Source organism: Puma concolor, chromosome A3, assembly GCF_028749965.1.
Source record: "Puma concolor isolate L17-30 chromosome A3, mPumCon1.1.hap2, whole genome shotgun sequence".
NCBI lineage: Eukaryota > Metazoa > Chordata > Mammalia > Carnivora > Felidae > Puma > Puma concolor.
Genome location: NC_141669.1, coordinates 112554412 through 112576374, shown reverse-complemented (window position 1 = coordinate 112576374; position 21963 = coordinate 112554412). Strand labels below are relative to the sequence as shown.

At 51.0% G+C, this 21963-nt stretch overlaps 3 long non-coding RNA genes across 3 annotated transcripts; 1 reads left to right on the top strand and 2 right to left on the bottom strand.

Annotated features, from left to right (window-relative positions):
• Window positions 1-2817: 2817 nt before the first annotated feature.
• On the bottom strand, window positions 2818-6025 carry LOC147582678 (uncharacterized). Its single transcript, XR_015248771.1, has 3 exons — window positions 5858-6025; window positions 3595-3676; window positions 2818-3383 (listed from the first exon to the last, which is right to left on the bottom strand). It is a non-coding gene; the product is annotated as an uncharacterized LOC147582678 (long non-coding RNA).
• A 5495-nt stretch (window positions 6026-11520) lies between these two features.
• Window positions 11521-15029, top strand: LOC147582677 (uncharacterized). Its single transcript, XR_015249416.1, has 3 exons — window positions 11521-12119; window positions 12624-12701; window positions 14705-15029. It is a non-coding gene; the product is annotated as an uncharacterized LOC147582677 (long non-coding RNA).
• On the bottom strand, window positions 13156-20105 carry LOC112868918 (uncharacterized). Its single transcript, XR_003224377.2, has 4 exons — window positions 19030-20105; window positions 18352-18462; window positions 14262-14336; window positions 13156-14120 (listed from the first exon to the last, which is right to left on the bottom strand). It is a non-coding gene; the product is annotated as an uncharacterized LOC112868918 (long non-coding RNA).
• Between the last annotated feature and the right edge of the window lie 1858 nt (window positions 20106-21963).

The following is a 21963-nucleotide window of genomic DNA, read 5'->3' as shown; positions in this document are numbered from 1 at the left end:
TGGAGCCACGCCAGTCTTCTTCCTGATTCCAGCGGCAGCAGGAAGCGGGTCTCAAACAATGTGCAAGCACGTCTTATGGGTGGAGGGCCCCGAGGGAGCTCATCATACGGGCGGACCCCAGCCCCGGCCTAATGGGCTGAGGAACCCGGGAGACAGAGCCTTCCTAGTTCCTCAGAAAAGGGACGATGGTCCCCCAAATCCACCCCCTAACTGCGAGGACCCATTCCCATTCCCCTTCACCTCATCTTCTTAGACACGGCTTAGGCTCGGCTTCGCCAAACCACCCCTGTCGCCCTACTGCTCCTCCAAAGATCTGTGTTGCCCCAAGACGGTGAGCCAACTCCTTGAGGGCAGGCACCATTGTCCGCTTGCTTCACATCTCAGTCCTCTGTGCCCGGCACAACACCTGGCCCAGAATAACCTGCGAATACGCTTGCTAAATGAATTCATTTCATTATGAGTCTGTTCATCCCTTCAACAGCTCTTCGTAGGGCGCCAGTGACGTGCCGGGGGCCAGCAAGGCACCATGCAAGCGAGCAGGGTGCAAGACAGGTCTCCACCCTCCGGCAAGCCGTGTTCTACAGGGGATCCTGAAAATAAAGGAACAAATAGGTACCATCAGTTCAGGGGGGGGGTTAACTGGTATGAAGGACCGCACGGGAAAACCTCCTGGGGGCTGAGACCTGAATGAAGGGAAGCCGGGGGGCCATCGTGGGGAAGAATGCTCTAGAGAAGGAATCGGCATGCAGGGTGGGCTTGAGCTGGGTGCAGCTGGACCATAGCAAGGTCACCGTGTGGGAGCAGAGGGCAGGGGGCAGACGGTCATGGGAGAAGCCACGGGGCCTGATCTTGTGGGCTGCGGCAAGGAGGGGGATCGCAATCTGTATGCAGTGCGTCGATAGGCTGAGGGCAGAGGTGCCACAGGACCTGATCTGTAAGTTAAAAACTCACACTCAGGTGGCTCAGGGAGTGGGGCGGGAGGAGGGTCAGAGAGGAAGCGTAGGGGGTGGTAGGAGAGGAAGCAAGAGGCTACTGCAGCGGTGGAGTCTGGAGCTTGGGGAAAAGACGGCGGAGAGGGGAGAGAGACATTTGCAAGGTGCCGTCAGCATGTGACGGGTTTCGGTACAGCACGGGGCAGGGGCGACTGGGAACAAATGGAGAGGAGCGGCAGGGGTGGGGGGAGAGGGAAGGATCCCAGGGCTGGGGTTGTGATTCAGCTCTGGAACCAGTTTGCAGGATGACCTCGGGCCATCTCTCTGGGCCTCAGATTCTGTAACTGGATATGGAGGGGGTTTGGGCCAGGTGACCTCAAAGGTCCCCCTTGCCTGAACTTTCATGAGCCGGGTTCATTTCCTGCAGTCTGGGGTCTCAGCCCCACCCAGGGCTCCCTCACACAATGTCTGCTGAGCCTGCTTCCCCAGACAAAGGGCAGGGTCGGCATCACGGGTACGCGATCCCTGTAGCTGGGCCGGGCCCACACTGGGACAGACTCACACTTATTGCTGTGCCCTCACTGGCTTGAAACGCGTCGTTTTTGAACACTTTTGAACAAGGGGCCCTGCATTTTCAGCCCGCACCGGGCCCTGTTCGGTGTGTGGCCTGAGCCGCCACAGGCCCTTGGCCTCCTCGCTGAGAGGAGGTGAGCTTCCCCAGAGGTTGCAGGCATCCCGCAGCAGGGTGGCGACAGGGAGGAGAGGAGGCCGCTCAGGACCGGCGACCCTGGCTGGGCCCCTCTGTGGGGCCTGAGTACCTGCCGTCGCCGGCCCCTCTCCACCCCTCCAGACTCTCTGATATCCCCCACAGTGCCAACAGCTTCCCTGTTCCGGGACCAAAGACTTTGACCACTTGGATGGATGGACTCCAGTGACCCCACTCCCGTAAAGCAAAAGAAAATAAAAGCAAGTAACAGGAGATGACAGGTGAAGATCAAGGCCCAAAGAGTGGCTTTGATGATGGACTCGCGGGCTCCGTGCACTTAGGGAGGGGGGCACGTGCGTGGGAGCAGGAGGAAGAAAGTGAAGCCCGGGGAGGAGTGATCACCTTCATAGAGACCCGCAGCCCCACAGGAGCCAACGGGGAAGTTCCAGGGAGGTGAATTTCACCTTCGGAGGAACAAGGGCTTTCTAACATCGAAGGCTGCTGTCCAATAGTGAAACCTCTTACCTTCTGAGGGGGGACTTCCCTTCACCAGGGGCGCTGGATGCATGTCACGGATGCTGGAGGGAGGTTCTGGCAGAGCCGTGGGACGAGGAAAGGGTTTTTCAAACCATGGGCCACGATGCAACCTTGGGACATGAAATCAGTTGAATGGACCCAAAGCAGTAGTTTTTTTTTTTTTTTTTTTTAATGGAAAAGATAGGAGACGAGGGGCGCCTGGGTGGCTCAGCCGGGTAAGCGTCCCACTTTTGGTGTCAGCTCAGATCATGATCTCACGGTTTGTGAGTTCGAGCCCCCCATCGGGCTCTGTGCTGACAGCTCGGAGCCTGGAGCCTGCTTCGGATTCTGTGTCTCCCTCTCTCTCTGCCCCTACCTGGCTCTCTCTCTCTCTCTCAAAAATAAATAAACATTAAAAATTTTTTTAATCAGGGGCGCCTGGGTGGCGCAGTTGGTTGGGCGTCCGACTTCAGCCAGGTCACGATCTCGCGGTCCGTGAGTTCGAGCCCCGCATCGGGCTCTGGGCTGATGGCTCAGAGCCTGGAGCCTGTTTCCGATTCTGTGTCTCCCTCTCTCTCTGCCCCTCCCCTTTTCATGCTCTGTCTCTCTCTGTCCCAAAAATAAATAAACGTTGAAAAAAAAATTAAAAAAAAATTTTTTTTTTAATCAAATAAAAGAATGGAAAAGATAGGAGACGATGTAAGAGAAGACAAGAGGAAATGTCTGGGTTTATCCCACATAGTTAGGAAAAACGCCATTTCATGAAACTTTCTGTGCGTGTGTATGTGTGTCTAGGCGTGTGTGTGTGTGTGTGTTCACACTGGACAGCGACATAAAGTGCATTACTAACGGTGGATGCTAGTCAGAAAGATCAACAGCCTCAGAAAGTTCTTCTCCAAGAACCTCCCGTCTTTGTGGTCATGTGAGGCAAGGGTCTTCGATTTTATGTGTGGAATTATGAGACTAGAATTCTGAGACTCATTTATTTCTTTTTCATTCATTTACTTCACATTTATTTAACAGCTCTTGTAACCGCGCTGGGTGCCGGAGGCACAGAGATAGATCAGAATCAGTCCCTGCCCTCAAGTCAAGTGAGGGAGACAGACATTTAAGCAGATCATTATATACAGCGTCGTATATAATGACACTGCGCTTCAGTAAGCATTTGGCCAAGGCGTGTGCATATTTCATCCAGACCCATGAGGGGGGTGCTTTTCTCAGCACCTGTTCTGCAGGTGAGAAAAAAAAAAAATCAAGGCTAAGTTGGTCACACAAAGGATTAATCAAGGACACTCAGCAGAGCCCTGATTTTCCCCCAAGACCACCAGCGGGTACAGGTCAGGGGTATGGGGGCTGGAGGAGGAAGGGTCAGATTGGGGCGGCTGGGGTGGTGAGGGAGAGCCCAGGAAAGCATCACAGCAGAAGGGACCCTTGAACTACCTCTCGAAGGAAGAGTGGGAGTCTGATGGCTTGGCAAGGTGGCAAAGGCTTTCCTTCCCTCAAGAGACAGCCAGGAGCCATGCTGAGAATAGGAAAGGGTAGGATCTGAGAGGAAACAGACCCGGTTTGAACTTTAGTTCCAGCTTTTACTAGCTGTGTGACCCTGGGCAAGCCACTTAAACTCTCTGGTTCTCCATTCTTTTCATGGAAGGTTATCATGAGAGTAGAGATCCCGTATGTATGTAACACATCTAGCATTAGCACAATAGCAGAAGCTTCATGCTGATTATAATCCATTGGCGCACTTCCTCTGAGTTCAAATCCCAGCTTTGGCACTTACCATCTGGGTGACCTGGGGTAAGGTGCTCACCTCTCTGTGCCTCATCTTTAAAAGGGGAATAATGAGAGTACCTGCCACGTAAGGCTATGAAAATAGAATAAATCCCTATATGTGAAGGTTCAAGGTGCACGTAGAGACTGGCCACTGACAATACTTGCTTGCGCTATGGGCTGTGATAAGAGCTTTATAATTGTATTCATTCATTAGAATAACAAATGACTGTTGAGGGATCGCCAAGTTGCAGGCAACGTTCCAGGTGCATCAGAGAATCTCACTTAGTTCAGAAGCACAAGCTGGACCCGAGTGTGACATTGAGTTCGTCTTGTGGGGGGAGTGGCAGCGGGGACAGGATTTGGGTGGTGAGAGAGGAGGCTGGAGGGATGGGGCGGGCCATACTGAAAAACATTTTATGTCACATTTACGATCATTTCACAAGCACCCTGTAAGCAGTGGAGAGCCCACGGTGATTTTCAATCCGGGGAATTTTTATTCTTGGAGTTTATGATTCCCCAGTTGCAAAACTCTATGTGCCAATGTCTTTATGATCCCAACATTATAGCCCTATGATTTTGTGACCCTTCATAATTTCGTACTTGCATTGGTAGGTTGATATAAAAAATGGCCACAACAGGGGCTTCTGGTGTCAAGTCTGACACGTAAAGTGCTAAAAAGCCATTGCTTCTGTCTTAACCATAAGCAAAAGCTAGGTGAGCTGAAAAACAATGACTACTCTTGAATCCACCCGAGAACTGAAGTTGTGAGGCACACTGGGACCACAGAATCTGAGCAGTCAGGCACATCCAGAAAGATACGGCACCCAAGACTGGCTTCCAACTGCTGAAGGCGATTTGGGCACCAGCATAAGAGACAGAAGTCCCCGGGGACCCTGGTCATGGGCGGTGGGGAAGACCTCTTACTTTTGCAGCTTTTTCCTCCAGGAACCTCACCAGGTTCCAATGGGGGAGGGTCTGAGAGAGCTCCCCATGTGGCTCTGGCGGGGAGAGGCAAAGAGAGGCCATGGTAAAGTCCTCCCGGGACCTTCCCCCTCAGCTCTGGTGGATAGGACTTTGCCAGAAGGCAGTTCAGAGACTTTATCACAGCTAAGGCAAAAGGAACTCTGTGCCTCCTCAGTCCTCTCCAGACTTCCTGTTTCACTCAAGGTGGTGAGGGCGGGGGGGATACCCTAGACAACAGAGTGAATAGGCTGGGCTGTTTTAGCCAGAGAAGACACCAGAAGCAGGGGGAGGGGAGCACTACCTCGGGAGGAGGAATAGAAACACTCCCAAAAGGCCATGCTCCTGAGATAAGAGGAACCCACTAAAAGCCTGAAACTTCATTAGAAGGTCAGGGATGCCCCCACCCCCCAGCTTTACCATCACACCTGTAAGGCTCCAGAATCATAATAGTGCATGACAGCTGAAATTACGGCAAACCACAGGGAAGCTCCAGAAATGAAAAAGAAAGAGAGAACAAGGACACAGAGGAACTTGAAACCTATACTTGTGCCTAGAGCTACAAGTATTGAGTGCAGCTCAGCTCCTAGAAAGATTAGCGCCAGTCCTCAGTATTTATCATCGTATACAACGTGTCCAGCTTTCAACAAAAATTTACAAGGCAGGCTTGCGTTAGTTTCCCGAGGCTGCCGTAACGAATTACCACGAACCCAGTGGCTTAAGACAACAGAACTTGGGGCACCTGGGTGGATCAGGCTGATGAGCGCCGGTCGACTCTTGGTTTAGGCTCGGGTCACATGGGATCCCAGGGTCGTGCGATCAAGCCCTGGGTCAGGCTCTGCACTGAGTGTGCTGCCTGTTTAAGATTCTCTGTCTCTCTCCCTCTGCCCCCCCTCCCCCATTCGTGCCGGATCTCTCTCCCTCATAAGTAAATAAGTAAATAACAAAAACAGAAATGTTATTTCCTTACTGTCCTGGAGGCCAGAAATCTATAATCAGTGTCACTGGGCTAAAATGGCAGCTGGACTGCCACCGTCTGAGGGCTCTAGAGGAGAAGCGCTTCCTTGCATCTGGCGGTGGAGGCCATTCTCTGGCTTACGGTTGAGAGTCTATTTGTCTTCTCCATGGTCCCATCGCCTTCTCCTCTTCTGTGTGATTACACGATGGCTGTGATTGCACTTACCCTGGACAAGCCAGGATGATCTTCCCGTCTCCAGATCTGGTTCTTCAGCGTCCCCCAGGGGAAGGAACAAAAGGCAAGGAAAAATGCAGACTTCGGAGACAAAACAGACATCAGAAGCAGACTCAGATATCACACTGATGTTGGAATGATCAGACAGGGAATTTAGAATACCTGCGACTATAATGTTAAAGATTCTAATGGAAAAACATTCTCCAGGGTTCCATAGGTTAGGCCACAGAAAAAAAGTCTTACTACACTTTAGAAGATTGAAGTTATAGGGAGAACAGATAGTCTCTTGACTGCTGCTGGAACCATATGCAGAAGAAAAAGATCCTTCGTATAGACCTTAGACTTTACATAAAAGTAACTAAAGTGAACTCAGATCACAGACCTAAAGGCAAAACACAAAACAATAAAAGTCTAGAAGAAAACAGGAGAAAATCTGCTTGACTCTGGGTTTGGTGGTGAGTTTTTAGACGCAAAACCAAATATGCAATCCATGAGAGAAAAAAGTTGCTAAGTTGGACACCTGTTAAGCCTTTGCTCTGTAAAATGCACTGTTGTTTATAAATGTTTTTATTTATTTTGAGAGAGAGGGAGAGAGAGAGAGCAGGGGAGGGAAAGAGAGAGAGGGAGACAGAGGATCTGAAGTAGGCTCTGTGCTGAGAGCAGAGAGCCCTATGTGGGGCTCAAACTCATGAACGGCAAGATCATGACCTGAGCCGAAGCTGGATGCTTAACCGACTGAGCCACCCAGGTGCCCTTGTAAAATGCACTGTTAAGAGGATGAAAAGATCCCAGCCACAGGATGGGAGTAAATATTTACAAATCACGTATCAGATAAAAGATCATATCCAGAATATGCACAGAACGTCGCAAACTCACCAGGAAGAAAACAAACAACCCAATTTTAAAATGGGCAAAAGATATGAACAGACACCTCGGCAAAGAAGACACACAGGTGGCAAACAAGCCTACAAAAAGATTCCCAGCCTCATTTATTTTCGGGGAAATGCAAATTAAAATAAAGTGCAAATGTAAACAACGACTACACGCCTATTCAAATGGACAAATCCCTCCCCCCCAAACTGGCAAAAGCAGGTGCAGATGTAGATGCGAAGCAGCGGGAACTCTTACTTGTTGCTGCTGGGAGTGAAAAATGGCACAGTTACTTTGGAAGACAGTTTGGCAGTTTCTTACAAAGCTACTTCTCAACTTACCGTATGACTCAGAAGTTTACCCAGCTGATTAGAAATTCTACGCTCACACAAAAGCCCGCACACATATTTATAGCAGCCTTATATTCCCAACAAAGCTGGAAGCGGCTAAGAGTTCCTTTCATAAGTGAATGGATAACAGTGGTACATCCATCCATACGATAGAATACTATTCAATGATCCAAAGGAAGCCTCTGTTAAGCCGTACAACAGTACGGATGCATCTTAAGTGCGTATTTGCTAAGTGAACGAAGCCCGTCTCAAAAGCTATACACTGTTTGATTCCATTTATATGATTAACAAAAAGCTAAAACTATAGAGAGCAAAGACAGACCAGTGGCTGCCGCAGGTTTGAAGAGAGCTGGATAGCCGATTAGGTGAAGCACCATTCTAGAGCCGTGAAACCATCCTGCCTGGCCCTGTAGCAGTGGGCACGTGACTATCCACTTGTCAGGACTCGGAGACCTTTACGAACAAGAATCGAAGCGAATCGTAATGCAGGCAGATTTGAAGAAAGAGTTTAACTGTATCATAAACGTATGACATAGTCTCACCGAGTGATGTGGGCAATAGGTGTGCCGACCTAAACAACTTTGGGAATATATGGAGACAACACTAGAGGCCAAAGAACCGTCCGTCCATAAGCACTGTACTCTAGTTGGTAAAGTTATTTCTCATGGGAGCACGGGTTGAGAATTCCGAAACTCCCATGCATGTGTGCTGGAATTGCCCAATTAAATAAATTAGGACGCCAGATGGTGGGAGCAGGTGTCTCGCTGTTGAAGTGGGGGATTCTAGATAAGCAAGAGGAGAGAGATAGGATGAACGCTATGAATGGGGTTGAGTGGGAGGCATTAGCATGAAGTCATGTTTCGCTTAATATAGATGCTAATGAACAGATATAGAAATACAGTTATGTGTATATACGTGTGTGTGTGTGTGTGTGTGTGTGTGTGTGTGTATTACACATAGTACCCACTGAGAATGGACTCCAGTCACAACAAGCACACCCAGGGTACAGACTTTGATTTAAAAAATTTTTTTTTAATGTTTATTCATTTTTGAGAGACAGAGTGTGAGGGGGGAGGGGCAGAGAGAGAGAGAGAGAGAGACAGAGAGACAGAATCCAGAGCAGACGCCAGGCTCTGACCTGTCAGCAGAGAGCCCAACCTGGGGCTCGAGCCCACGAATTGTGAGACCATGACCCGAGCCGAAGTCGGACGCTTCACCGACAGGACCCAGGCGCCCCAAGGTCCTGATTTGCAATACCACTCTCCAGTAAAAGGAAACAGGCTCCGTGGAGAAATGGCTGATTGTAGGGCTGGGGCCGAAAACAAAGGAGATGAACTTGGAGGTAGTTACAGTGCCAGAAAGTAAGCAAGTGCTCAAAAATAAAAATAAAACCAAAAACAAATGATGAGGGTATGTCACAAGGGCACGGGGGCCACTCATCTTACTAGCCCAAACGGGAAAAATGTGAGCAACAAAACATATAACATAGTGTTAGATGACGCAAAGTAAAGAAGAAATACCCATGAGTCCACGCTGATATGATACATGACATAAACAAGTAACAGTAGAGTTCCGAACACCTTGTGTAGACCCTGCCCCCTCAAGGAAGCAGGGGGTAACTCTTCCTCTCTTAAGTGTGGGCTATGCACAGTGACTTCCCTTTACAGGGAACAATATGGAAAAGGGGAGAAAAGAGAAACCTAAGGAGCTAAGATGATTAAGTGTAATATGGTACTCTGGATGGGATCCTGGAATGGAAACAAGACATTAAGGAAAACTAATGAAATCTGAATAGAGAACGGAGTTTGGCTAACGGTGATGCATCACTGATTGGTTCTTTAGTGGTGACAAGTGTCCTACGGTGATATAAGATATTAGCAATGGGGGAACCTGGGTACAGGGGTGTATAGGAACTCCCTGTATTAGCTTTGCAACTTTTTTGTAAATCTAACTATTGTAAAATAGAAACATTATTTAAACATATTGTTCAATGGCCGCAACAGTTCACGTCCCCTGCATCATCCCTTTTGCAATGTGACTTTGCCACCCTTCCCTTGGAAAGCTGGTTTCTATCTCCCCATTGAATCTGGGCTAACCTGTGACTTGCTTGGGCTGAAAGAATGGGGACAGAATGTGGTACCAGTCATGGAGTTTCAAAGGCCTTGCACTATGGATTGAGACATTGCCCAAGCACCCTTCGTAGCCCAGCCAGGAGCCAACCAAACACCAGATATGTGATTGAGTCCCTTCCTCCTAGACAACAACCTGCAGACCTGCCCTCTGCTCTAGCCACAGAGAGGCAAGGCAAAATTAGCTCAGCCCTACCCAGATCCACAGGGCCACAAGTGATTTATATGAACCATAAGAAAAGCTTTTTATTATACAGCTAATACAGCTAATAGCTAAGTGATGCATTCATACTCGAGCACAACGGTGTGTGTTCAAGGTTATTTTGTTGCAACAATATGATTATAAAAGATTACGAGCAACCTAAAGGCTCATGCGTGGAAAACTGATCAAATAATTATGAGATCTGTACCACGGAATATTATGCAGCTGTTCAAAAGAATGAGGCCGCTCCGTACGAATCGCCATGGAACAAATCCCATGATACATCTTCTAAGTGAAGCTTCGAGATGCCGAGGAGCATACAGAGGCAGCTACCCATCCTGTGAAATATTTATATTTGCACAGACTTTCTGCTGGGGGATCTACACAAGGCGGGTGTCAATCGCCGCCTCTCAGAAGGGGAACTGGCTGCTGGGAACAGCCGTGGAAGGGACACTCCCTTTTCGCTTTACCACCTTTTTTGTCTTTTGAGACGTGGAAACGTGTTGTCTATTCAAAAATAAATAAAAGCAGAATGAAAGAAAAAAACCCCAACAACCTCCCGTGCCTTTCCATTTCGGCCTGTTATTCTCCACTCGTAAGATTCCCCAGATCCGCGGGGTTACAAAGAGCCGCGGGGGAGCCAGGCTGCATTTTCTCCCGCCCTCCCCGCGGACAGCCTACACCACGCGCTAAGGGAAGCCTGTTTCTGCGGTTCCCTTGTTTGCGAGCCCGGCCAGGCCGCCACGACCGCGCCTGCCACTAGGGGGCAGCAGGAGGCTACCTTCCCGGGCAGGAACTGCGGAGAGGTGGAGGTCGGCCCGAGTAGCATAGCAGGCTGGCTGGCTCCTCCCGAAAGGGCTCGGGCTTTACGTATGAAATATAATAATATCAACAATAACGATAGAGAAAATAAATGGTTTCGATCTGGGACCAAAACTCATCCCCAAACCCCCTCCAGGCACTGGATCATCCAGCCAGTTCCCATAGCGTCCCCAGGGGAAGCCTGTGCCTCTGTAGGAGTTGGGGGGCAGGGTTGAGGGTGCGCGGCCGAGAGGCATGGGGGGGAGCGGAGGGAGATGACCTTGCCCTCCACCTGCACCCAGCTGTATAAAACCTGCCGGAGAACTCGCCCTTCAGGCTGCCGAGACCAACAATCCTTACACTCAGGAGATCTGGAGGGTTTGCCATTGACCCCCCCCCCCCCCCACCTCCCCGCGCGACCCTGAAAAAGCCCCTTTCAACCTTGAACCTGCTCCACCTCTGTAAACTGAAGACGTGGCTTGTAAGAACGAATGAAGGGATTCATTTGTGCCCTTGACCTAAGGACCTTCTGGGCTGTCTTATCCCCATTCTACAGAAGCTGTGGCTTCAGGGGACAGAGCAACTTGCACCTGGCTGCACACCTGGCAAGTGGCGAGCTGGGTTCGAATCCAGATTTCCCTGGCTCCTGACTCCCAGCTCTTATCGCTTAACTTATCCTGCCTCCGCGGGCCGCCGAGAGGGATTGCACCGGAGAGGTGGCCGCGAAAGAGCTTTGGAAAGGGGCACGAGGCCGCGTTCCCGAGTCCCGTCGGCGTGCCCGGCGCGCACCCCTCAGGGAGGTGCTTTCCCCTGGAGATGGGCCGTGTGACCTTCGCGCCCCCTTGGGACAGGCGAGGAGCGGGAGGCGCCCTGCGTCTCCGCCCTGCCCCCTCCCCGAGAATAGTCTAGATGAGCCGGCCGCGGCTTGCTCCCCGCCAGCGGCGCCCGCGGCCCCGCCGCCCCCAGCGGGCCCGAGGAGGGCGCGCGGCTGCGGGGGGCCGGGGCGCACGCTGCACTCCTCAAACCAGGCCCTTCAGCAAGCGCGCAGCTCTTGTTTGCGTGCACAGGCCTTTGTTCGCGCACCGGGACGGAGACCTCTTTTCCTCGGTCCCTTGGGTCGCGTCTTGAAACACACACGCGCCAGGAACAGAAACGCCGCGCTGCGGCAACCCGCGCTCAGAGCGCGTCTCTGGCGGCGGGCGGCGGGGCTGGTCCCTGCGGCCCTTCGCTCCCAGGAGCTACACCCCTGCCTCAGTTTCCCCATCTGCACCAGGAGGTGGCGTGCATCAGGGCCCAGCCGCCGGCTGGAATTCGGTCTTTGCGAGCGCCGCGCGCGGGAGGCGGCGGGGAGCGGGGCAGACAGGGCTGCCTGTGGGTAGTCTGTGTTTCCAAGACCGTAAACAAGTAAAGGAGAAAACAGACAAGATCATTTGAAATAACACCAAGTGGTAACATAATAGAAGCACAGGTAAGTGCACAGCCTGTGCCAGGCTCCCTTCTGAATGCTGTCGTGTCTGTGTCGGCCCCAAGCTCACAGCAAACCTGAGGGAGAGCATGACCCCCTTTCACAGATGGGAAAATGGAGGCTGAATCGCCTGTTGGAGGGAAATGAGAAGTTGAAGGAGTTGAACGATTTCCCCATTTCCTCGAGCGTCCAGTACGTGGTGGAGACCAGATTCGGACTGCAGGTGACAGCTGGGCTCCAAGTGTGGCCGCGTAATCACTCGCACTGTGGCTGTGCGAGGAGGGATGATGACTTCAGAAAGAGAGTGCTGAGGCTAGAGGAGGGCTCTTGCCACAGGGAGGACACGGGGAACGTAAGTTGGTCACTTAGCTCTTAAACCCGCCCCCTAGCCTTCTGATCTCCTGGCCTCTAAGAGATTGCGGTGACATTCACCAGCCCTTGGTCTCCGACCAAGGTATGAGATCCGCTAAGTCCTCCTTTTATAGACAAGGTGACACCGAGGCCCAGACTGAAGGAATGGGTCAGGTGGCTTGTTGTTACCAGTTTCATTCGCTGATGAGCCCCACCAGCATAGGCCTGACCTGGCCCTTAGATCCAGGCAAGGGGGACCCTACCCTTGTTCTCACGCATTAAAGGGCCTCTCTCTGGCCCTCCTCCAGCTGTGTATGACCCCCCCCCCCCCAGGGCCAAGGGGAGATAGCCACCCAAGCCTTTATCTCTTTTCTAGACATACTCTGGGTTCCCAGGATTCCTGAAATTCAAAGGTTCCAAGCTGGCTTTCAGGGCCTGTGCAAGCCGCTTGCTGGTATGTTCTCTGGAAGCAGAACACTAGGCCTGGGGGGTAGGCAAAGGGCAGTGTGGAGCATGGGGGTGGAGGGAGCTTGTAAAGGCATGGGATGTCTACACACATGCATGTGGGGTCTGCACAGCGTGGCCTGGGGCTGGGGATGACAAGGGAAGGGGCCACTGCCACCATTCTGCACGTCTGGGGGGTCTGAGGTTTCCAAACTGAACCTGGCCTTCCAGGTTGTTGTGAGGTTACTTACATTCATCGAGGAGAAGGATAGAACATGTTAAAAACAATATATTAGCTTGATGTATAATGTTTAAACATTTAGATTTGGGGGGATGGGGGGGAGCCCAGACCCCACCAATATCAGGAGTGGGTCTGGCCTAGCACATAGGAGATATTCAGCGTTTATCAGACAGATGGATTCATCTCATTTAATTTAATCCTCACACAGACTCTACAAGGGAAGTAGGCATCGTCTGTTTTTTATTGATGAGGAAACAAAGCTCAGAGAGATTCAGTGGCTGGTCCGATTTTTTCACATTAGAAAGTAGCAGAGTTGAGCCTCCAGTCCCAACATATCTGATTCCAAAACCCATTGCAGTTGGCCCCCCGACAAGTTCATATCCGATTACGGACACATGAAATGTATCATAACGACTTGGGCACGCCCCATGGTCTTTTTGGATACGCACTGTTTGTATTACATGCAAAAGGAGGTAACAGGGCAGGCGTTAATGCTCCAATGAATAATTGTGGGGAAACTGAGGCCATGAGCCACGACCCAAGGTATCATCAAAGCTTAAACAAACAGAGTCTACTTTTCATGTAGGACAAAATATCCGGAGGCGGCCAGACCTCCAGATGGTGTAATTGTTACAGCATCCTCAACAAATACCTTCTATCTCATGGTCTGTTCTGGTTATGTATTGGTACCCAACAGACACTCCCCAAACAATAATCATGTTGATTATTTTCTACAGTTTTGCGGGTATGAAATTCGGCCAGGGCTCAGCTGGGCGGTCCTTCTTATCCATGGGCGTTGACTAGTCACTTGGCCGCGTCCAGCTGATGATTGGTTTCATCTGGAGGACCAAGATGGTTTGGGAAGACCGCAGTGCTGAGCTCAGCCGGGTCCCTAATTCCTTTCCGTGAGGTCTTAGGGCTTCTCCAGGGGGGTCTCTCCAGCAGAGTGGTTGGACCTTTTCCTTGGCAGCCATGGATCCAAGAGACCATGGCAGAATCTGCCAGTTTCCTTAAGGGCCAAAGTCCGGAATTGGCAGAGCATCATTTCCACTGTATTCTGTTGGTCCAATAAGTCACAGGCCAGCCCAGATTTAAGAGGAGAGGAAGTCCAAACAAACTCTTCCTCTTGAAGGAAGAAGGACCAAAGAATCAGTAGCCATCTTTAATTCATCACATGGGCCAGCATGGCTGTTTGAGAGCCAGTCGTCACATTTCAGATTCCAGCCAGCAAAGAGAAAGAGAGGAGTGAGATGTCTATTCTCCTGTTTAAGACATTTTCTAGAAGCCACACAAAACATTTCTCACTGGTAAGAACTCACATGGACATACCTAGGATTCGGGAAGAAAGCAGGGAAGTGTAATCTTCATTCTGGGCTGCCACATGTCCTGCTGAAATTAGGGATTCTGTTGACAAAAGGAGAGAGTGGATATTGAGGAAAAACTAGAAATCTGTTGCACTGTTGGATTTTTTTTTTTTTTTTTTTTTTTTTTTTTGCTACCAGTAGCCAAACACACACTTAGCGGACATGTTTCAATTCCATTCTTGTCCCTCCTGCGACATCCTCCACGCTGTCACCAAAATAATAACCTTTCCTTCTTAATTATTTTTTTTATGTTCCTAAAAGGCAAATCTTTTAATCATTCCCATGCCAACAGCAAGTTCTGAAGTTTTTTTGTGGGGGGGACCAGGGGATTTTAATGCCTAAAATAACAATAAACGCGTAGGCACTTTAACAAGCACCATACGAATATATCTTACTCTGTCCTCACAGTAACCCAATGAGAAAGGATCATATATGAGGAAAGAGAAGCCCCGAGAGGTTAAGTGGCTTGCCCCAGGCCACACAGTGAGTAGGTGCAAGGTGGAGGTTCAAATCCTCGTCCATCAGATTCCAGGGAGGTGCTGAGGCACCCACACATGTGCAGCCCGGGACCATTTATTGGAAATTACCCTGGAGCACGGACAAGGCCCATGCTTGGAATGTAAGTGCCTGAAGAGGTGAACATAAGCCGTGAGCCTGCAGATGCCCCCTCCTTCCTGCAATCCTTTGGCTGGGGTAGCGGGCATATTTCATTAAACTAAGCTGGCACCAGAAATTCGTGTCATTCCACTTTCTTTATACCCTGAATGAACTGCGGACCATGAGTATGAGTAGGAGACTGTAGAACTGGCTACATTGCTAAGCAGTGGTCAGGATACAGGCCCAGTGACTTCCTGGCCTCTGTGGGCCCAGTACAAGGAGGCGCCTTCCAGCTCTAATCCCAGTTTCTTCTCGCCTTAATTTTACCCAGTTCCAGAACATCCAGTGGCTCCCAAATTCCCTTCAGTTTTGCCCTGCAGGGCATGGGGAGGATAGAGGAAGGGAAAGGGACAAACCTGGGTTCAAATCCTGATTCCCTTTTGGTGAGTCTCAGTCTTTGCATCCGTTAAATGGGAAGAATAATCCCTGCTCTGCTGACTTACCCAGGCATTAAGGACCACACAGGACAAGGGATAGGAATGGCCTTTGCAGATCAGAGCTGGTGACCTGCGCAGAACGTACTTCAGCAGATTGCATTGTCTCTTTGGAGGGCAGGGAGAGCTGGGGTGGGGCTGGGGGCAGTTTCAGGCAGAGTGCTGCCCCTTCTGGGCGGGCTCCTACCCGCAGCCTCACGGAAGAAGTGGGCCACAGTGGGCAGTTACACATAGATGCGCCCGTCAGGAGACATGATGATTCAGAGCAATGGTTCTGAGTCAAGGGCCAGTCAAACCTGGGTTATTAACCCGGCTCTACCCCTCACTAGCTGAGGGACCCTTGGACAACTCACATAACTCCTTTGTACCTCCATTTTCACGTCTGTCAGGTGGGATTAAAAACACAGCCTGTTGCATTGGCATTTTTGTGAAGAATTGAGTGAGAACGTGCCTTTAAAACACTTAAGGGCAGAAGAACTGTCCGACCAGTAGTAATGACAACGGTGATTACATTTTTAATTACATTTTTGAATGCAACCCTAATTAAATATGTCCTGTAGATGTTTCATTGCCTAGTTTAGTAATCCTCACCGTAACCCTAAGACGTAGTTAACGTTATTATTCTCCGCTTAAAGAGGAGGAGATGGGGGCACAGTTAGGTTGAAAGCTGCCCAAGGTCACCGTAAGTGGTAGGGGCAGGGTTTGAACCTGAACCCAAACTGCCTGATCCAGAGTCTACCGTGATCAATACCTCACGCGGCTGTTACTACTATTGCCATTGCCACGGTGGCTCTTAGAGTCTGCATCCACTTCCGTTAAGTGCCCCAACAGCCGATTGGAGCAGGGGAAGTCACCTGACCCAAAGGCTGCCAAGAGATAGGCTAACCAACAGCCAATGATATAGCCTGGGGCAAAAGCTCCACCCAGCACAGCTGAGGGTAGTTCGACTAAACCAATCAGCATTAACCAAACCAATCGGCACCCATCCCGGCTGCCGGTTGGGGTTTGGGTCGAAGAGAGTTGGGTCAAATGCACAAAAGCTGGAAGACCAGGCCAGGTCGGATAGTGCCAAGACCGTATGAAGGCGCAGGGTTAATGAGGAAGCCCAAACCTCCGGAGAGAGGAGGGAAGCGGGAAGGCGGAAGGGGAGGTGGAGGCCCGCAGACACCTGCTGCCTAGGAGGCCGAGAGTGAGCTCTGTCCTGGGTCCTGAGCCCTGGGTCCTGAATGGTCTCCCAGCGGCTAAACCACCTTCTGCGAGGCGCGCTCAGAATTCCTGCCTTCCAATCCCTGCACGTAGTTTGGCAACAGCTCCCACGGCTCCAGTTAACTTGAGAGTTTCAGCCCTTTTCATCCTAAATGAGGCTGGATCAGCCTTCCTCTTCAACCTCAGGGTAAATGCTAATAATGGGAAGTGGCCAATGGAGAGGGGGCAGTAACCCCCTCCGTGTAAGCCCCAGGCGTGACTCTGGCCTGAGGAGGCCAGAAGACACAGCCTGGCCTGGTGCCTGGCTCACGAGAGGCCCAGGTCTGTGCTTGGCCCACTCCCCTGCCTATGATCAGGCTATCACACACCATCTGGGCGGTGGGACGCCAGGGCAGGCTGCTCCCCTGCACCCCAGGTTCATACGTCCACATGCATTTTGTGTTGCCTACACACCTCAATTTTAACCTGTTCCAAACACAACTTCCCACCATGCCTCCCCAAAGCATCCCTCCTTGCAAGACTTCCATTTCAGGAAATGCCAAACCTTCCTGTCTAGTTGCCGAGATTAAACACCTTGGCGTCATCCTGACCCCCCTGCTGGTCTCCTACCCCAACATTCTTTCAGCCAACAAATCCTATTGGCTCTACCCGGCAGACATTTCCAGAAACCGACCACCTCTGTGGTTCCAGAGACATGCTCACCTTGACCACCCCGGTCTGGGCCTCGGTCCCCTGTTCCTTGGGATGAACACAGTAGCCTTCTCCAGTTTCTGTACCCACCTTCTATAATCGTTCTGCGCTCGGCAGCCAGAGGGGTCCCATGAAAACAAAAGCCAGATCTTCCAATCCCTTTTCTCAAAACCCACCAATTACTCCCCCTCTCACGTGGGAAAAACAAAGGTCTTTACAGGCCTTCATGGTCTGCCACTCTGGCCTCACCGGTTTCCACGGCTGCCTCCCTGGCATCACCTGCCAGCCCTGTCCCCCACTCTCCCTCTGCTCCAGCCACACAACGTGCTCGCTGTTCTTGGAAGGAATGTTCCCACCACTGGGCCTTTGCATGTGCCATTCCCTCTGCCTCGAATGCTCCTCCTTCTTGGCTCCTCCCTCACCTTCTTTGGGTCACCTTGGCAGAGAGTCCTTCCCTGGGCATCTTACTAACGATTGCCAGCCGCCCTCGTCCACTTCCCTGCTTTATTTTTTTTTTTCTGTAGCACGAGTGCTACAGTCCGACTTGCTGCCCATTGTCTTTTCTGTTGACCATCCATCTCCTGCACTCGACTGTGTGAGCTGCGTGAACCCACAACTTAGAACACGACCCCTGGCATGAAGGAGGTGCTCCGTGAATCTTTGTCGGAAGAACAAAGGAGCACACAAAGTAGGGCTTTCTGGAGACACCCTGGCCCAGCTGTCACCCTCCAGGTGTTCCCAGGCTACTCACTCACCTCCTTGATCCTTTTAAGGGGTAAGCCCCAAGGCCCTATCCCCAAACAAGAGAACCAAGGAGACAAGTCAAGGAGGGATTAGGACAAATGCGTGGCAATTTCTTTTTGAATATAACTGTTTTCGCCTTAATACAAAAGTCCTGTGTCCCAGCTGTTGGCTCTCCTGTCAAATCACGTTCCAGCCCAAGAACTCGGCGCTGGAGTTCTGTGTTCCAGCCAAGGATCTGCTGTCACGGAATCACTGATGAGCAGCGTGGGCTTTCCAGGAGGCTCCCAGGGAAGCTGGGGCGCACCACCTGCCTGCAGCACGCACCTTAAACCCCCTCACACTGAAGGGATTCCGTGTTGCTGATTGATGAGGCTGGTACCAGGCAGTGGGGTCGTCGTACGATTCTCTGCACTTTTCCGTAGTTTGAACATTTCCCTAAGAGCAGAAACAAAAACCAGGGTGTCTTCTCCGAAGCTCCTCTTCCCGGACACATCCCCAGAGGACTTGCGATCGCCCTTCCCTCTCCGCTGTCACCACCCACAACTTCTCTCTTCCCCTCCCCTCTGGTTTGACAAGAGATCAGTTCAGCTCTACTTACTAGCTGCCGCTTGGCCTACCGGAGTCATCTGAGGACACTTAGAAACCTTTGATGCCTTCTGGTCTCCCCACTTCCCAGGATTTGGAGCCAAATGGTCTGATGTGGGGGCGCTGGGCACTGGGTGTAGTAAATGCTCCCCAGGCAATTCTGGAATTTTCTCAAGTTGAACAACCATCTTGTCAACCAAGGCCAATCCCTGATTTTTTTTTTTTTTTTTCTGTGCCCAGGGGCCTCCCGTTAACAGGGGCCAGCTTTCTTGGAAGGCCGTTTAGCAACACCTTTTGTTACCTGAGCCCATCCCTGGGGTCCCAGCACAAGTGACTTAAAGAGTTATTTCTTTCAAACCCAGACAATGTACTTCATTCACCACCAGGGTGCCTGGTGGATGGCGTTCTTTCCATTACCTTATGCAACATGGGTTCACTGTCATCATTTGAAAAGCACAGAAAAGCACACAGGAGCCGACCGCAGCTCCACTCTGGCCCAGTGATTCCTGAACAGAAAGGATCCATTGTCACCAAGTCAACTTTAAGGGAGCAGCTAAAAAACACATTCAAAGGGCCCTGATGATAATGAGTATGCTAATATGATTTCCATTGGGTGCCCATGTTACCTCCAAAAACACTGTCTGACCTTCCTCGTGGATTCAAAGCTTCCATTGAAGTCAACGGGGGATTTGGGTTAAAATAACATCACAGTTTTCACTTAAATGGACGAAACTGGGGAGTTGTGCATTAAGGGTGAGTTTCACATCGGCCCTGACACTGCTGACCTTGAGGGGGAAATGCCTTCCCTGGTAGGGTGTGAGTGGAGCTTTCGGCCAAGCAGCTGTTGCCTTTGGGTGGGTCGAACCAGCAAGCGTTAAATGGGGGTCCCCTTCTCCATGACCAATGAGCTCAGGAGGCCTGGGTTCAAATCCCAGCTTTCTATTCATTAGCCAGTTGACCTTAAGCAAGGCAAATCACTTCTCTGGTTGAGCCTCAATGTCCCCATGTGTAAAATAGCACAGAGGAAACATACTTTGCAGGATTGCTTGTGAGAATGAAGTGTCGCTCAGTGTATATTTATGAGCTGCTTCCCGGGTGCTGGGGAGCGCTGTCTGGGTGCTGGGGAGACAACTATGAGCAAAACACATGAACTCTGTTCTCACTGGAGCCCCCATTCCGGTGGGAGAGGAGAGAGACGCCAAACACAGGCCCAGAAATAATACATAAGTGGTGATAAGTGCTACGGAAAAGGAAAAGTCCCAAGGAAAGGGACAGACCCAAACTCAAATCCCAACTCACCCCTTGCCGGCTGTGTAACTCTTGGGAGAGTAATTTTGTCTCCCTGACCATCTTTTTATATGTTCGGTGAGATCCATTGATCATTTCTCTACCCATTGAACAAATATTTATAGGATTCTGTCTTGAGTCAGGCATTCTTGTGCATATTGGAGAGCTGGCAAGGAATAAAACAGACAAAAATCCTTGCCCTTGGAAATTTAAACTCTAGAGGAGAGAAACAGACACAGGATATATATATATATATATATATATATATATATATATATATATGGTAATGAAGGAAAAGGAAAAGCAAGCAAGTAAGGTAAGGGGTGGAGACTTATGGAGAAAGGTGCTTTTTATGTAGGCTGGTCAGGGAAGGACTCTATGGGGAGGCAACATTTACTGTGAGGCCTGAAGGTCTTTGGGGAATTAGCCCTGTGGGCCTCTGAAAGAAGAGTGTTCCTCGGCCAGGGGAGAAAGCAAGGGCAAAGGCCCTGAGGTAGGACCAAGCGTGGCTGTTGGGAGGATTAGAGAGGCAGAGACAAGGTATGTGTAAGCACCTGGCACAGCGCCTGGCTCCTGAGTTAGAGTTCAATAGATCGTGGTTACCGATTGTGCCCCTTTCGCGCAAAGTGAGGGATAAGTCGCTGCTTCCCAACGTTCTTGGGGGTTCTGCAGATTGGTGACCTTTTCCTCCGCTTTTCTTCTCTTGTTCTCTGAGTGAGAACCAGCAAATCACCCTCCCCGGGGGCCTGCCTCTGTCTCCAGTCCGAGCCAACAGGAATGGTGGCCATGTGGCCGTGGTGCTGGGGGGGGGGGGGGGCGGCGGGGGTGTGTGTCATGAACGATGGCCATTAAATAATAATGGCCGCATCTTGAATTTCTTTCCTCTCCGCAGCCTTACAAATTAAGCGCCCTGGAAACGCTGTGCCCGTTGCCAAGATGTGCCTCCATCTGGGGTGAAAGGCAACATCTGCTAAACAGCTGCATCTTGTTTAAGGGTTGGTACTTAATTAAATTACTCCGCTCCGGTAGGGGCAGGCGGAGCTGAGCAGGAAGTCACAGGCATGTGTCCCCACCCCTCCCCAAGCTGGCCCACAACCCCTTTCCCGTGGTGTCCCTCCACGCACCTGGTCGTTGATCCCACCAACCTGGACAGCCACATATTTGCAGGACACTCACTCGTGCTGCCTCCTCCCCCTTCCCCGAGCTGCCCCTCCAACATCTCAGACCTTCCAACATCTCAAACACCAACATGTCCTCCACGAGGCCTTTTCCAACATCCCAGCCTCAGTGAATCACGTCCCATGAGCCCGCGGGGTACTTTGCACCGGGACATTCGTTACCCTTACATTGCAGGGTCAGGGACCTGCCGTTCTGTGAGCTCCTTGCGGTCGGAAACCACGTTTAATTCGGCCTTATAAGCTCAGCATTGTGCCTGGCTCCCCATAGACACTTAATAAGTGTTCGGTTAATGAATGGATGGATGAAGGGATGAGGAAGGGAGGGCAGAAAGAAGGGATGGGTGAACAGATGGATCCACCTGCTACCATGTAGATCCAAGCCGCTGCCACTCCTTCCGGGGACAAACACTGCAGTCTCTTACTGGCCTTCCAGCTTCCACTCGTGCCCCACCCCCCCATAGTCCACTGTACTTAGAGCACCCAGGATCTTTTAAATATGGAATTACATTACATCACTCACTGTTTAAAACCTTCCAGTAGCTTCCACGTTCCCAATCCTAGCCGACAAACCCCTGTAGGATCCAGCCCCTTCCTGCCCTTCTGATCTCATCTCATTTTCCTGTCCTCCAATTGCTTTGGGAACCAGCCAAGCTCTCTCGCCCTTTGAATCTGCTGTTCTCTCTACCTGGGACTGTTCTCCCCCCCGGCTGTGAACCTGGCATCCTATCAGTCCTCAGGTGCGGCTTTAATGCTACCTCCTCAGAGAGGCCTCTCTTGCCACTCCTCGTCAAAATGTCCACCATCTTGATCCCCCAAAGCCAAAGGGGCCAGAGCGAGACATCCAGAGCGTTGGCCGCTGGTACAGACCTGCCCCACCCCAGGGCCG